The 17,664-nt window shown below is 40.2% G+C and overlaps 1 long non-coding RNA gene across 1 annotated transcript; it reads left to right on the top strand.

The window, feature by feature from the left end:
- Positions 1-453: 453 nt before the first annotated feature.
- Positions 454-17,209, top strand: LOC148333862 (uncharacterized). The gene is made up of 4 exons (XR_015844272.1): positions 454-721; positions 3,795-3,843; positions 13,449-13,573; positions 14,344-17,209. It is a non-coding gene; the product is annotated as an uncharacterized LOC148333862 (long non-coding RNA).
- Positions 17,210-17,664: the final 455 nt, after the last annotated feature.

Consider the following 17,664-nt stretch of genomic DNA (forward strand, 5'->3'; position numbering starts at 1 on the left):
TGCACCCTTGATCCGCGTCAAGATGCTCGTTGTCTCAGTCGCATTCGGCTAATATTAAACACAAGCAAGCAAAACGTAGGGACGTAGTTAGCCCGCTCTGCACAATATGTGGCGAGCTTACCCATTCATAAAATGTATATTACATTCATTATTAGTTTATTATTAGGGTTAAAGTTTGCTCCTGATCATATATTTTAAAGGGCCTATAGCGTGCAAAATAACCTTTTTTGACTTTTTCGCACAAACATTAAAATTGCAAATTCTTCACCAAAAGCACTCCCAAAGTGGTATTTTCCTCCATCCACCCATCTCTGAGCATTCCTGCGCTCTAAAGACTTGCTTCGCCCAATCCGAGCAAATGGTTGGGTTCTCAATCTTATACGTGTAAAATTGAATGAGCCACCCTTGTACCGCCTCTGCAGACTAAACGTGCTTCCATTTTCTCAGAGCTGCCAGAGGGACACCCAACAACTGTATAAAGAGGCGCTAAAAGTGGCAAAGTCCACCTTCGTGCTCTCACCCACACACGCATGTTCGATGAAGCCGGCTGAGGCTCCGGCCTCCTCAGCGACAGACCATCCAGCAGCTGTCTGTCTGTGATCGGCATTTCTCAGAGGACTGCTTGGTGAATATTGGCCAGAACCAAAGTGGGTTGGCCAGAAGATAAATCCTTAAAACTGGAGCAATTACCATAATCATTCCTGCTGGAGAGACCAGAGCTGTAAGTAGAAACGATGTTTCCGATCTGTTTTGTTGTGTAATAAATAAACAAAACTTGATTTAACATGAAAGGGCATCAAACATAAATCATATTTTGCCAGTAACCTCACTCATCATGTTGCTTATGTACGGCATACTTTTGTGGCCCAAATTTAAAGCAAATTTCATGAGTTTATGGGGTTTCCACTGGAAATGTCCTCTTTTTTAAAGTTAATCAAATACTAAAGGCCAAAGTAAAGCCTGTAATTCAGATCTTTGTTGTTGTAAGCGTTAAGGGCGCAAAATGAAGTTATTTTATCCCTTATATATTTTTCAAGATAACAGCCTGATTAATCTGTCATTGGTTGAATAAAAAACAGATCTATGCATGTCGAAAATTAATCAGTTGTGCTGATTAAAAAATTGTGGCCCCCTTAATCATTCAAGTTGCCCATCTCTGACCTAAATTGTAAGCAATAAGTTGTACAGTTTAAAAACAAAGAGTAACAAGTTAACCAATTTTGCTAGCCTAGGTAGTTAAATAGCAGATGAAAAATTAAACTGATTGAATTTAAGCCCTGAAGTCTTGCAACAAAAAACAATTTGTATGCTTTTAACACAAACATTTTATTTTTGTTGACATTTTTTTAACTAATCCTCCTTTTTCAGTGTATGCCGATGAGTGAAATATATCTTATTGCCCCTGAAATCTGTAAATCAGCAAATCAGATTTTTAAAAATCATAACTATTTACAAACTTTTCACAGGGCGAAAAATAATAGTGTGGTGGGCTGGATTTGGCAGACCTTCAGCCTGACATACTTTAAGTGTCAGAGAGAAAGCTCAGTCTTAACGCTTAACTTTCAACTTAATTGGGAAGTCTTGCAATGATTTGCCAATGTGGGGCTATGAATACGTAAAACATGAAATGGTGAAAGTTTATAAATTCAAACTTTAAAGAGCATGGGAATGTAGGCAAAATCAGCCCCCGCGTTCATTTAGAAACAAATGTGCTGAAGGCCATAAAACGGTCGAGTTTCATCCGTTCTGCTCTGTCGGGGCGGGTGAGTGAGTTGGGAAACGCTGCTGAGTGTGATGAGCCGATGGCATCTGAAGGCTATTAGCATGGGAAGAATACATTCCGGAACTGGCCAGCCAATACAAACACTCAGCTTGCAATAATGAGGTGTGACTTGACTGCTCTGTTTCTACCGAGATCCTCCACAGATCAACGACTGCATGTAGATAAAGAAATGTTTCTTTCTTGTTCTCATAGATCAATGCAATGGGTCATTTATGTAATATATCCTAAAGTAAAAAACTACATATCTATACAACTGCATTATGCGTACATATGTCAATGGCAGATGTACATGCGGTGTTATATAGATATATTTACAAAGGTGTTTTGTTTGATTGATGGAATGTTATCTGCAACAACCTATCACGGCTGCAATGTTTGAAGCCTGTGTGTGCATGAGTGCGATGGCAATACATGTCCATTTCGCTTGATTTTGCCAAAAACCTTTGTGCAACAAGTGCATTTGAAAATCGGAGACTCAAAAGAGAATTGACAATAACGTTTATTTAACACAAAGAAATTTGCGGGACTTCAACAAATGGTGCTGGTCACAATGTACCAGGACTAAACGCTTGCAAAAACTGCTACTACTAACTTACTATAACTAATGTACCAATAATTATTGGAAAGATTACATTACAAAATGACATTACTTCTATTGGGTCGATATCAGTAAATTGGGCTGTCACTTTGCAGGACATAGGCAGTAATATGGCGCAGCTGGGTGACACTTCAGAAGTAACTGTGAGCCATTTGCTAATGCGGCTTTAGTTTTCTCAAAGCGTGTTTATTTGGACCAGGGTTATAGCCTGCGCCCAAATTTCATGACGTAGCCACTGAAAAAATGTATAGCTTGTACACGAACAACCAGCCAAAGTCTTCTCGATTTTAAAAATATTCATTATAAATATTGATACTTGAGATAAAAGGTTTCAAGCATGCACACTAAATCCTTCACCTGAATGAGAGCCGCCGCTGAGGCTCTGTCTGCATCAGCCGGCTCAACGGCCGTGGCACCGCCTCGGGGATAGCCTGCTTCGGCCAGCCGCAGAGTGATGACGAGCGTGCCATGCCATTTCCTTTTTAGATGCACTTTTACCTTTTTTACTGGATGTAAATCATGTGATTTAATTCAACATTGGATTGCATTAAAAATTAACAGATTGGTGAGTTATATATCTCATCATTTCTTTTTATTTTGGTGTTTGAAAATGTCTTCACGTGTGTCTGCATTTATGTGTGCAATGTGCGTTGTTGTATTGTCACTGCTAAGTAACTAATTTTGGGAGTAATTTATGCTTTGAAGCATTGCTATTAATTATGTATAAAATACTAGTGGGGGGTGATAACAAAACACAATTGACTTTATTAATTAATAATTACTGATACGCTTTTGAGATTGCTCATTGCCTCACCAGATGAAATGACAAGACTTAGTAGCAAAACATGTGATTCTGTCGTTGATGAACCACTTTTTCATCATCCTCCAACCCCGCTAAATTAGTAGGATTTGACATTACAAGTCACCCATGAGTTTTCTAGAAGCCGTTACGTCCTCAAACCTTGGCCAATTCCCATCATAGATTTTGTGGCGATAGATAAATATACACTAATAATAGCGTGATCAAATTATCTAAATATTTTGGTTGATATTAACATTAAAAGTCCAACATTAATAACATACAAAATATTTTGTACCGTTGCCCTCGAACCACATGCATGTTGTTTATAGGGTGATAATATTTATGAGAACTTATTCTCATGCATCTCATGTGGCCTCCTGAAGACCGAGGTCTTGAGATGGCTCAGATTACCGATTGTTTGGTGATATAAATTCAAACCCATTTGAAATGTGCCAAAAAGTAAAGTGGCTGTGATTAACCCCAAATAAAGATCAAATATTCTAGAACTCCTTTAATGACATTATTTTGCTATTTTACAGACGCCTGAAGGTTTTGAACTAACACTGTCTGCTATTTGTTACTTTTCATAATTCCCTCCACTTGGACTCCAGTTCCAGCTGAAGAAAATCAGCCCCAAAGCATGATGCAGCCTCTCTGTGGGTATGTTGTTGTTGTGGTGAGAAGCACTGTTTTTGACAAACATATGCGTCAGCATTATGGCGATATATATATCTCGACTGGTGCTCTCTCTCCCGCATGTCCTCGCCGTGATCAGCAAAGACACATTGTGCCGTGACCTGACATCCTAATCTATGCATCTCTGCTCACTTCTAGAAGTTCATCGTGGAATTTAGGTTAATCCTTTAGATATGTTGAAGTGGTCATTGTTAGGGATGTCCACATGAATTTTGGTGCCAAGCGGACACGTTTTTGGACGTTATAAGCAATGAAAGTACAATCATTTCCATTGGCGAGTTTTGTAATCGGGTCATTTAATGAGTCTAGCAGAAACATGGAAAGGGCGGAGGGGGGTGTGGCCATCCATATTCCTCATTAATATTAGCCATTTTTCTAGACGTCACTTATTTTGTAAAATTAATAGATTAAAAAAAGAAAATAACTCATTTCAGTTTCCTGATAAAAAATGTATAAACTGAATGAAAAATGGGCCATCTTGGATCTTGTAGTTCTTTAAAATCTTTCAGCCATCCATTATATTTTTAAGTTGACAGAGTAAAGTGAAAAATAAAATGTCAGCAGCATTGCACTGTGGTTGCCAGTGAAGATCACCATCGGTGACATGAACTTTTTTTTAGTGTAGTTCGATTTGAATAATAGTGGTGAACATCTTGTTGACCTTTTTTTTTTTATTTTACATTCTATTAATCATTTTATGTCTATTCCATGTGGTTAGGGTTTTAGAATGTTGTGCTTTAATAATTTTCCATGTAAATTGAACTTCTCTTAGAGATGAAGAAATCAGTACAGATTTTGATGAATATTAGACACCCGACTGAATGAGCTCTTTGCTATTTTAATAAAGACGATTTTGAGCATCTGTATAGCACATGCAAATGCAAAATAACAGAAATACTCGAGGTGCTCTTCAACACAACAAATGGACACAAATGTTATTTTGTTGACTTTGACCTCTAAATCGAGATACAGTATATGACATTAAATGTTTCGCAATGTGTTAAAGTGTGGCATTTGTTACAGGTCATCAATTAAGGTTTTGGCACTGACTTACATCCTGAATTGTTCATTTACACCTTTTAGCCTCATTCATTAAAAGCTTTTTATCTGGCACCAGTCCAGGCCCTGAGCTTATTCACAAAACAGGTACATTCCACCCTCTTGGCCTGTCTTGTGGTTATTTCCAAGGATTGCTGTCTTTCCCAGGTCTCTCTTGGCCTCAGAGTGAAGGCTCTTGGCTGAGCTCCATGCTACACAAAGGGCCCGGGCATTCCAGCTGTCTGCCTTTAATCCACTGTGTCAACTTGCGTTAATGTTGCAGCGTGAAATCTGAGAGCGCATAGCGGCATGGAATATCTACTAAAAAAAAAAAAATGCGCGAATAATTTCTCTGAATAAGGCCACCACACACTGAGTCGGACAGTTGGTGATCAGGCTGGTGTGATGAAAGATAGGTGGCGGCAGTTATTTGTACGAGTACTAAATGTATATGTATTGTATAATGTGTTACTCGTTTTTTTTTTTACTACGGGGGGGGGGGGCAGATGATAATATTGTGTCATCAAAGCACCGTACAACAAAATAGGATGTTGGTCTAATTAAAAGGAAAAGCTGAGAAAAGACAAGCTCATGGCATAATGTGAAGCTAATTCAGCATTTCCGCTCCTTCTCAGGACCCCTGTGGTCCGCCCTGACACACAATGGAGGAATGACACGCTTCTGTGGACAGTTAATTATCTTGGACACACACATTGGCAACCAACCTCATGCACAAAACTTATGCATGGGCCGCAGACACAAATTCGGATGAACTTATGCAAGCGTCTCACAAGTCAATGTGAAATCACACACACACACACACACCCACCCACATGGTTCCCACCCTCATAAACGGTTAATAAATGTAACTTTTAAAATGCAATATGAAGATTGCAGACTCCATTCTTAAATTATGCTCATGAGCAAATGATATTCTGCAGTGGATGAAGATGAGGGAACGTTGCCTTTTTTTTTTTTTTTAATCCTAAAATGTCTTACCTTCCTGCGTAACATTGTACCAAAGATACAAACCTTGTGGATTAGTGTGCCTTTTAAATTTTTTTTGTTTTGTGTAAAAGGAAAGTTGTCATGACTCCCGTTGCTTCTTCTTCTTTCTTAGTTTAAAGATGACAACGAAAAAAAACACTTAGGCTGGAAGTAGTCATCACAATTTATTTTCTTGTGCATGACAACAAGGATTTCAAAGGCATATTAATCCACCAGGTTTGCACCTTTCAGCTGCAATGCGATGCGGAATTCAAGTGCAAGTAAGCCATGTTAAGATAAAAAGAAAAACTTTAATGTTACATTTTGGGCAAAACACTCTCCGCTTACAATCTCTGCAGGTGGCTGTTAATTGTCCCGTTTGCGCCGCTCGCTTTGGGGTCTGTTTTTTGGGGCACTCTGATTAAAGAATATTTCTCTGGGTCTGAGAATCTCTAGAGCCCCTCAGGTAATCTGGAACAAGTCTATCGTTTCTTAAATGAGTTTTCAAACGATCGGAGTGAAGCGTATTTCTGAACACACCCACAATGAGGCAATATGGTTTTGGGGGGGTCAAGCGCTATGGCGTGTTTGGAAATAACGTGCACTCCTTTTACTCTTTGTCCCAGATGACACAACGTCCATGGTTTGCAAAAACAATTTGAATTGTGGACTTATCAGACCACCACACACTTTTCCACAATCTCAGTTGAGCTCAGGCCCAGAGACGTCGGCAGCCATTATTCATTTATGACTTTTGGGATTTCGCTTTGCATGTTAGAGTTTTAACTTGAGTTTGAAGTGACAATGGTTTCCCGAGGCCCTCCTGAGCCCAAATGGTAATATCCTTTAGTGAACACAGTGATGCCCGATTTCATTGTAGTGCCACATGGTTGATAGAATGTCACGGACATTTCAAGCTTTCGTCTGACTCTTCCATGCAGAGATATCTTCAGATTCTCTGAATCTTTTGATGATATTGATGATGATACTGTTGACTCACGCAGTTGTTCACAAAGTGGTGAGCTCAACTCATCTTTGCTCGTGAACAACAGCTTTTTCGGGGATGCTCCTTTTTTACGCAATCATTTCCTATTAACCTGTTCACCTCTGGAATGTTCCAAACAAGAGTTTTGTTTTGGTTTAGCTCAACTTTCCCAGCCCTTAAATGTCGCTGCCCCAGCTTTTTTGGAACATGCTGCAGCATGGGCTGTAACAAAACGTGTTTTGACCCATACAATGCATTTCGATAAAAAGCCCATCGATTCAACACAAAGCAATACACAATTGAATATAATAAAGGTGATTTTGATGATATGTCGATGATATTGTGGCACTCGAAAACATGTGGCCACTAATATTTTGTTAATGGGAGCATATATTTTGTACTTAGAATTTATTTTCTGAGCAAATGTAATATATTTTTCAAATTAATTTGAATAAATGTGGGTCCAAAACAAAATAATGGAACCATTGTTTTCAAGTGTTGTCTCGCCCAGGTTCCGACTTATAAGTGAAGGAACTCACTCGCCCTCCGTTCAGAGGAAATTTGGCATCCAAACTCCATCTCTACACTACCTGTTTTAGGTTAGTAAGGTTTAGAAAGTGCTTCTAATTGAATGTTTGACAAATTAAACACTTTGTGACACATTGTCATCTTAAAAATCTACTCTTCCTTGTCGCCACGATCTAAGTTTCATGCTTGACATAATCTCCAACGTCAACCGCCAACAAAAAACAAATAGTTGATTAAAAATAACATTCAAACTTGGATAAAAAAAAATAAAAAAGCATTAGGGATTTTGAGTATGAAATTATATATATATCCAGTAAATCAATAATTAATTTAGATGATGTGTCAACGTGCATATGCATTGAAATTCTTTTCTCACTGAAATTACGACGCTCCTTTTGAGGGCCTGGCCATTTCAAGCAAGTGAGCCACTGCTCGCCCTGCTCCGTAAAGTGCTGGGCCAATGGCGAGTCCAGCTTTCGGTGCCATGATGACCGAGGGCAGAGCTTGAGCCTTGTGGATCGAGTGGCTTCTACTACCGGCACCAAAACCCTGAGCATGATTATGCTTCCGCATGACAAAGTTTCAGGCAGTGTAACCCAGCATCTTGAGGGGTGGGCAGGCACTGCACAAACCCATCCATTCGGAGAAAACCCAAAAATATATATTTTTCCACTAAATGCAAATTCCATATTTTACAAAGTTGTAATGTGTGCAACTTTATTTGACCCAATTTATCATTTGACCTGACTTTTCACATCCACCAGTCAACATTGTGAACTTTTACATTTACATTGATTGGAATCATTGATCCAACCAGTCATAAGTTGCTGTCAGTGTAGGATTTTTTTAATTTTTTTATTTTAGGCGAAGCATAATCCAGTGCTGCAACTGGTCAACATTATTTTTGTACTAGTGACGCTTTTTGGAGCAGTTTGATTCAAACTTTGAGGTAGAATGCTCACAGCCAGCCTTTAACTTACGATGTTTCCTTGAAGTACTTTCCACTCTGTATCTCATTGTGCCTTTAAAGGAAGATCAAACAACTTGAATGCCCAAGTCTGTTCTTTGCCCTGTTGGTCTCTCGGACTCCACTCTCAGCCAACATGTCAACTCTGAGGCAAGCCACCCTGGTGTATAACCCCCCCCCCAAAAAAAAAACAAAAAAAGGAAGACGAAGGGAAATGATCGAGGCAAAGCGCCAGACTGAACAAAGCTATGAGTGGAGAGAAATTGAACACAGTGTCTGTTGTGTGGATGAAGGGCAAACTTGGCACAAATGCTAGGCGCTCTGTAAGAGTATCCTGTGCTGCTCTGAGCTCCATGTCTGTCTCCTCAATACTGTCTTTGTCCTCGCAATGCACACAGTGACACTGAGAATGCACATACAGCAACACCTGGTCCCTCAAACACTGTTCCCTCCCACTTCTAGAAAGTGGCATATTGTGGTACATTTATAAAAACCCTCTTTGACTTGACCACAACTCATATCTGGTGCCTGTTCACAGATTGGGTGCATATGATGATGTTTACTGGATGAAATTGCAAAAAGGCTGCAAGGGATAAGATGTATTGAAAATTGACGCATGGATGGATGGATGACATCGTTGGCATCACAAGAGACTTAGTGATTGTCACAGAGAATTAGGGAGGACAGGAGTGTCATGGACAGAGAAGAAGGGACCACAACCAGCTTTTTGCTTTTAGTAACCTGATCTACACAGAGAGCAGACAAGGCCAAGATAAAGGGAGAAAGGACCGTTGTCCAAGACCCCAAGAAAAGGCAGCTTAGAACCAAGCCTGGTATCAGGTATGCAGGGCATTACTCCCAGCCAATTGCGTTGCAAGTACTTTAGGACATGGCAGTTTTCCCCTTCCTGACTTCAAGGACACAACTCCCTAACTCCTGTCATGATTTGAATTTTTGTTGCTGGTGATGTTGCTGAAGTATGTTTGGATTACCTTTTCATTACAACACTGCCTTAGAACAATGGATCCTTGCTTGTGAATTTTCATTGTCTGAAATTCCTGAGTAATGAGAAGTTCTTCCCAGCAATGAACCCTCATCCTTTTCATTTGAGAGGATCTTTTCTCTGACAGTCTCCCGTTGTAAATGAAAACACAAAAAGATTGTTTGTTCCAGTCAGGATCCTCATAATACGAGACAAATCTTCAACTCTATTCCTCACTTTGTGATTCCCTCTGACCTTCAACATGCTTGAATACGAGCCACACTTGTTATACTGACGCCACTTCACCTGGTTTTATGTTGACTAGGGCTTTTTCCCCGTGGTCCAGTCTAAATGAAGCCATCTGATGCAGCATCGCTTGTTCGTTGTTCAAATCTCAGCACTAGTCTTCCTGTGTGGGTTTGTGTGATTTCAATGTGCTTTTGGGAGTTTTGGAGGCCGACTCCAGCAAGTTTCTAAATTCAAGTTTTTCTGTCTTTAGTCCAGTTTTAGGAGGAAGCAAAGCTGTCACACTTTCTCAAATTTGTGGTGTCTATACTTGAGAGTTTATTTTTCAGGCTACATTTTAATTCTTTCTTTAATCTGAGGTAATGTCATGTCACGCATTCAATTGGTTGACAACTCACAACATACCACATAAACAGCAATGAAGGAAGGAGAGAAATTCACATCTTCAAGCTGGAGAAACAGTCACTATTTTGAGTTTGGGTCAGGTAACAACAAAAATATTAAGGTTTGTTGCACACTCAGTGCTGTTGACAGGGCGTTATCTAGTTTCAATAACGGTCCATACAATTGACAAAAACCAATAACAAAAAATGGATTGCACACAAGAGGTGTGCAGAGGCCTTTGGAGGGGCATGTGCTCAATCAATGAAAACAGAATACTAAAACTACTCTGAAAAAACTAAATCCAAAGGAGTGGAAAAACAAAATCAAAAGCTCTAACAAAGTACTGACAAAAGACCATAATTCAAAATAATGACATTCCAAAACTCTAGGAAAAAGAACACACCACAACGATCCAACAAAGATTGAAAGAAACCATAACCTTAAATACAAGCAAACTGACGAGAAAACAAGGAACACCTGGACATGACAAAGGGTTAACACTAGGCACGAGGACAACGAGAACAGGTGGATACAAACCCCAACGAGGAAGACAAAAAAAAAAGCACACGAGGAAACAAGACCAAATGCAAATGCATACAAATAGAAAATCATGACACAGTTGAACGCACGGTAAAGACGGTCCATCAGCATTTAGCTGTCATCCCAGTGGGCATCTCATGTCAATTCCACATCAATACGACATCAAAATGATTCAATTGATGCTGAATTGACTGCAGATGCTCACTGGGATGCTGCAAGCAAATGGAATTAACTGAACTGAAATTGGCCCGAAGTGTAAACGCTTTTCAATCCAGTTTAAAAATGATGCTTTTTTTTTTCCATATCAATGATCGAGGTCTTTTAGAGCAATTTCATTTTTTTTGTTTTTGTTTTTTTTTTTTTACAAAATCATCTTCTTGCACAGTACATTCTTGTATTAATTTTAGTAAACTGCTTTGATTTCTCTACTTTGGTATTAAATATCTTCAAATTGTTTTATTCAAATGTTGTTTTGTAAGTATGTGAAGCACATAGCACATCTTGTGTGTAAAAAAAAAAGCTCTATGAATAAAGTTGCCTTGCCTTGCCATAACAGGGGTCCTATTGATGAACAGTCCTGTCTATGTGTTGTCTGTCCTAACTATCCAATAGCAAGTGAAATTTATTCACAAGGCAGGCTGTAATCACAGATGTATGACTAACTTGGAGTGATGATTTCATGTTCACTTTTGTAGAGCACATACTTGCATATCAAAAAGCTACTCAAAATGTTTATCTGAATTGTTTCACCAGTTTCCTCATATAGCCAGCAAGTGAATGAAATACTTTGACTAATTTTTCACAAAGGTCAACATTCAGTACCTCCAAATCCCCATCATCCAAAAGTCCAATGGCTCTTCCTCGCACCCTATTGTTTGTTTTATCTTGTCCTTGACATCCATCCCACACAGCAAAACATCAGAATGATCAATCATCAGGCAGCCTCACACTGCTGCCATTGTCAGCACCATACCAGGGTCAAGGAACCTATGTTTGCATCCTTTCCCGGACGGGCCATATAGTCCAGCCTTTGTCCAACCCACCCATGCTGATGGAATCCGAAAGTAAGCAGAATCGCTATTGATATCAACAGCAGGACCGCAGAACAATGGCACAACTTTGAGAACAAATGCATCCTTTATGTCCGGTGGGGAGAGTGAAGGGAAAAGAGGATTGTGGAAATGGGGTGTGTGTGTTCTTATACTATAGATGGAAATGACAATACACTAGTTGCACTACTCGTGCACAAACACGTCTATAAGCAAGCACGGGGAGCCAACATTGTACGTATCGTTTTGACTCTCCTTGTCTGCTTGCTGCATTCTCCCTTGATGGCTCTATCCTTCTGACCCTTTGACAGCTTCACGGGGGGCGCTATTAGTTGAAGCCACAGGGAGTCGCATCAGACGAACAACTCCTGCTCTAGCCTGAGGAAATGCAACACCTCTGTGGGGTCAAAAAAAAGCTGTCCTGACATTATAGCTTGCTCCTCTGTTGCTGCTTTTAAACAGAAGGAAGAGATGAAACACAAACACCATTACTGCTCTGTGAATGGTGGGCTCACTTATCAAAAAACAGTTCCACTGTTTAAAAAAAATAAAATACAAAGGAGTAAGGCAACACTTCCAAATTACATTTACTCTTAACAGGAAATGTACAGTTAACTATAGTCCGAACATGTTTTCCCGACTATATGACGCACGTATTAAAACGCGCTCAGTTGCGAGTGCTATTTCAGCATTTAACACATCCATAAGGCTTACCTTATTATTGGGCGCAGGCACAGTAGAACATCCATCCATCCATTATCTGTAACCGCTTCTCCTCACCAGGGTCGCGGGGGGCGCTGGAGCCTATCCCAGATATCTTTGGCAGTAGGCGGGGTACACCTTGAACCGGTTGCCAGCCAATCGCAGGGCACACATAGACAAACAACTCGCCTCGCTCACACTCATACCTAGGGGCAATTTAGAGTGTCCAATGAACCAGCCACACATGTGTTTGGAATGTGGGAGGAAACCAGAGTACCCGGAGGAAACCCACACAGGCAAGGGAAGAACATGCAAACCACACAGGAAGGCCGCAGCCGGAATTGAACCCACAACCTCTGCACTGTGAGGCCATCATGCTAACCAGTCGTCCAAGGTGCCGCCCTACAGACAAGACATGAATAACAAAACATAAAAACTCATCCAACTCAATTCATATTTACTGCCAATCAATGTGACTATTGCTGTTTCGTCAAGTCAATTTTATTTACATAACGTCAATTCCCAACCAAAGTTATCTCAAGGCACTTTATACAAGAAAACCAACTAAAGCCCACATAAGAAAGCTCTTGGTGATGGACGAAAGGAAAAAGTTCCTCAAAGGAAGAAACAACCAGAACACAGGCTCTATGGGGAAACTTTCTGCCTCAGGCAGTTGGGATCAGATGGCGAGACGGAAAAGAAGGGACCCTCGCAACGACAAGTTCAGAAATGTGCGACTTCACCTTGACAAGTGCCACTCTCAGTTACAGCACTGCTTGGAAAGATACATAACCAGTGGTGGGCACTACACTTGGGAGTTGGGCCTTTTAAAAGCAGTGGTGGGCAGTGCATTTCACCCCTAGGCCTTCAGTGAAGATCTACTTAGGCCAACTTGAATAAATCGCCCTCATAGCGCCATAATTTATGACACCACGGCTGGACAAATAATATACAGAGTGACTCTTACGCACCACTGAGTGATTGTTGGACGAACTAGCTTCTCTTGAAAGGTCCGTCTTGGAATGGCCTCGCAAGTGTATCTGCAATTAAATCCATACTTTTCCCTCCTTCGGCCATTGTGGTTTAAAAAAGGAAGAATGTTTTTTTTAGATTTTCAAACGGTCGCCAGTTATGACTTTGTGTTTTGTTGATTCTGCATAGCGATGCCCCCTCACGAGTGAGTATCCAATCACAAGACGCATTCATCACCTTCAACGTAAGGTCAGCAAAAAGGCTTGCTGCAACCTACTCGTGATCTGATTGGCTATCGCAAGTGTCTATCAACTGTAAGCGCCCACTTCACTCACACAGCACAGACGCCCGTACAATTGTATCTGATGGCCTCGGACGAATAGTGCTTGCTACTGGTATTATGAAACCTGCCTGGCAACACGAGCTAGCTGAATTCAGATTGGATAACACTCACCAAATCCAATAATCCAATCCCAACATTGCTCTTTTACAGAAACACTACATAACAATGCATGACATTACAGACAGTGAAAGACATTTCATATATTTGAGATTAATACCTTTATCAATGATATATTTACTATTATTATGATTAACAGTAACAGTTGTTGTCGTAGTAGTAGTATTAAAGGACATTCATCCAAATCTCTACACTACAATATGTTGATGTGGATGAGTTACACACAAAAAAGAAGTAGAAGCTTTAATGAGCAATGGCAACTGACACAGTTGGTAAGCCACCAAGTTTCTCACACAACACAGCAAACATGATGGCCGACAGGCCACCGCCCAAAAATACAAGCCACACTCAAGGTTTCATGAAATAAAAATGCCAGCATACCAACTAGCCAGGCGTATCGTTAAGGCAAACACTCAACAATGCGTACAGAAAAAAAGGCATGTAAAGAGAAATGTTTGGCATGATTTACTACAACGATGAACAAACAGTGGCACAAAGCATGCTGGAAAATATCACGTACATGAGAGAAAACAAAGTCTTAGAATAAAAAAACATTGTATTCACGTGAGATGCTGATTATTTATACTAATATAAAAAATGCCTTCTTTTTTTGCTCCTCCTCAGACACCTGCACAGAAGTAATTGTGACACGAGGAACATACCCCGCAGCACGATGATCGTCTGCAATGCATGAGACTACTTATTTCTGATCAACCCATCAAAGGATGTAAAAAAGATGACGTCACTCGGAGCCTGTGAACGATGACTTTGAATTATGATTCATTGTGTTTAAAAAAAAAAAACTGAGAATGTCAATCGTTTGTTTGTATGTGACATGGTCCAGCGCTTTTAGAATTGAAGGCCCTGGGCTGATTACATTGACATGGCAACACAGAGGCTGAAATCTGATTGGACAAAAATAAATGAACAAACACTTGATACTAACCCGGGCAGCCAAGAAACATATTATGAAATGAAGATAAAATTTGTAGACCGGTGGAGATGAAGGAATACATTTTCATTTGATCACGACATATTTGCACTCCATGAACTACCAACACTGCTATTCACCACACCACCATGCTGCCCCGAGTCCATGTTGTCGAAATGTGGACATCATATGGACAGCCATGCACTTTTGAGATGGCAACCATCCTCGTCTACTACTTCACCAACGGCCTTTGAATGCAGTCTGATGATAAAGCACTCATCTTGTAGGCTTTGTCCCGATGAGCGCACTTCACTTTGTCTTCGTTGCTTTAACTCCCCTGTGATGAGAGTGTTTCTCAATCGCTGGCTTTCAGCTTAACTCCACTCTGTTGACCTTCGCAACCAGCAAGTCACAAAAACCTCTTGACCCACATCTTAACCCTTGGAGAGTGAAACAAGTGGTTTGTTGTCGTAGACTTAACTTCAATTGACCCAAATGACAGAAAAATTGCGTTACCAGTACAAAGGAGTTGTTACGTTTTGATTCAATTTCATTTGTTTGAACTAACTAATCGGAAGGCAGAAAGATGCTGACATCATTGTGGGCAACTTGTATTAAGTATGTGAAAGCGGCACTTGGGGGTAAAATGTGTGTCTCACATTTAATAGGCAGAACTATTCTTCAGCTTTGTGCTCTATGGACCATGGTTTAGCCTGTACCTCAACAAAAACCTATTAGGATTTTCCACTTTTGTTGTTGGAAGTGTATGGGATTAGAAGTATAAGAAGAACTAATTTTATTGATTTTATTTAGAAAATTGCAGCGGAGGAAAACTCAAGTACCAAAATGTGAATGACTGAGCCAAGTCGCAAAGTGTTTTCTATTCTATTACAAGATTGACTGTTGCCGAGCCTGCTTGTCCTGTCCTGTGTAAATTTACTAATGTAGTTTAAGTTATCTGCCAGCACTACTGACTTTGAAGGCTGTGAATAGAATACATTGGTAATGCAGCACATACAAGGAAACCGCCAAGACAAACACTACAAAATCAAGAGAATAGACTGTTGGGAATATAAAATTACAACTTCATAAAAGACACATTAGTCAGTCTGGCCAGTCAATGCCTTGCTGGCCCTGACGGCCTATCGACTGATGAATTGGTGCAAGAGAATGTGACGAGGAATGGTTGTGTGTCTTTATGTCCCTTGCAATTATCTGGCGACCAGTCCGAAGTGTGCCCAGCCAGTCAGCCAAAGGCAGCAGGAGTAGGTTCCATCTTACCTGGAACTCGAATATGGACAAAGAAAATAAATGAATGGACAATGTATCATTGAAATAAAGAAATCGTTGTGAGGGCTGCATTTGACCTCTGGGTGGAGCCTATTTGGTGACGCGTTCTGATTGGTCAGTGTGCGTTTTGAGATTTGGATCTTAAAAAGTCAAGTTGTCAAGTTACAGAAGTCGTCTGCCAAAAACACATTGAGCATTTAATTGAATCCTCACATTAAGATTATAATATATATTACTGCCTTTTATAACCAATAGGCAGAAACAATAATGTCAAATCCAGCAGACTTGATAAAAAGCAGAACGCCCACTGGTTTGAAAGTGCTGCCAAAGTATCTGCTGCCCCCTTGTGGATTATATAAACACAGCACTGGGGCGCCGTGTCTCTCAACTACCACACTAAGTAAGAGCCCTGACCCTGAGCAGTTTAAGCGCTATCCCATCCTGGGGTGGTCCTATTATGAATGGTGCCTCCAGAACCCTACGCCGAAACTCACACGCACATGCGCACACACTCAAATTAACGTACTCTGGACTCAACTGTCAGGCATACGTACTAATGGTGTTCCCAGCCACAAAGTTGTCTTAAATGTGCGCTCATACATATTTAAAATGAATAACACTTATATGAAATACCGATACCAAATGAATGCGTAAATCAGTTTATTACAGCTTTGAATACACTGTCAAAGCAGAGGATTTTTAATATTGAGAAGTAAAATAAAGCTAAATTAATGGCAAACTTGAATCTTTGTACTAAGTTTACACAATTATTATGGAAGTAAATTAAAGGTACAGTGTTGCTTAATTTAGTGCCATCTAGTGGTGAACTAATAGAATGTAACAATCTAAATTCAAAGCACGGTGCCTCAGAGAGAACACACTATGCCGGCCTACGACGAATGGTTTAGCAGAGGTTCAAGCAAAATATCACAAATGACTTCTAGTATTTCTCTCAAGTGAAGGAGTTAGAGCATTGCATTTGTTGCACATGTTTTAGTCATCGATCCAGCAAATTTGAGACCAGGTATTTGTCTCCTCTGGGGCAGAAGGATGGCGGCGATATATGTCTGCGTCCAGTACGGTACGACCTCAACCATTATGTTACTTATACACCACTTTTCCTGTACAGGGTCGCAGGAGAGTGGTGTAGCCTATCCCGGCTGACTTTGGGCAAAATGCGGACACAATGAACTGGCCACCATCCCGTTGCAGGGAGCACACATCAAGTGTCACTGAACTGGAACCAATCCCACGCTGCTTGCATACAAGTCTGCCAAGTGCAACACTACAATATCAGAGAACTTGGGTTGATGTGATTGAACTTTTTTTTTTTTTTTTGCTTATTATTGTATTTTTTTTTCAATGAATAAACATCCATTCATTATCCAATCCGCTTCTCCTTACGAATTTTGCGGGCGTACTGGAGCCTATCAAAGCTTTCTTCGGGCACCAAGCGGGATACACGCTGGTTGCCAATATAATTGTAGGGCACACAAAGACAAACAACCGTCCACTCGTCAATCTCACCTCGGCACAATTTAGAGTGTTCACTCAACCTACATGAATGAACATTGAAAAATCAAAACCGTCTACACGGTCTCTATTAGGAACTGCCACAACCACGAATGGAATTATAGTTTATATTCAATTTGTATAATTTAATGCATCATGTACTCAAAACGTGTGCATATACACACCTTAAAAAATATTTGACACTTCAATTT

Source organism: Idiotropiscis lumnitzeri, chromosome 7, assembly GCF_059441095.1.
Source record: "Idiotropiscis lumnitzeri isolate Australia: NSW breed Sydney's pygmy pipehorse chromosome 7, RoL_Ilum_1.0, whole genome shotgun sequence".
NCBI classification, from domain to species: Eukaryota; Metazoa; Chordata; class Actinopteri; order Syngnathiformes; family Syngnathidae; genus Idiotropiscis; species Idiotropiscis lumnitzeri.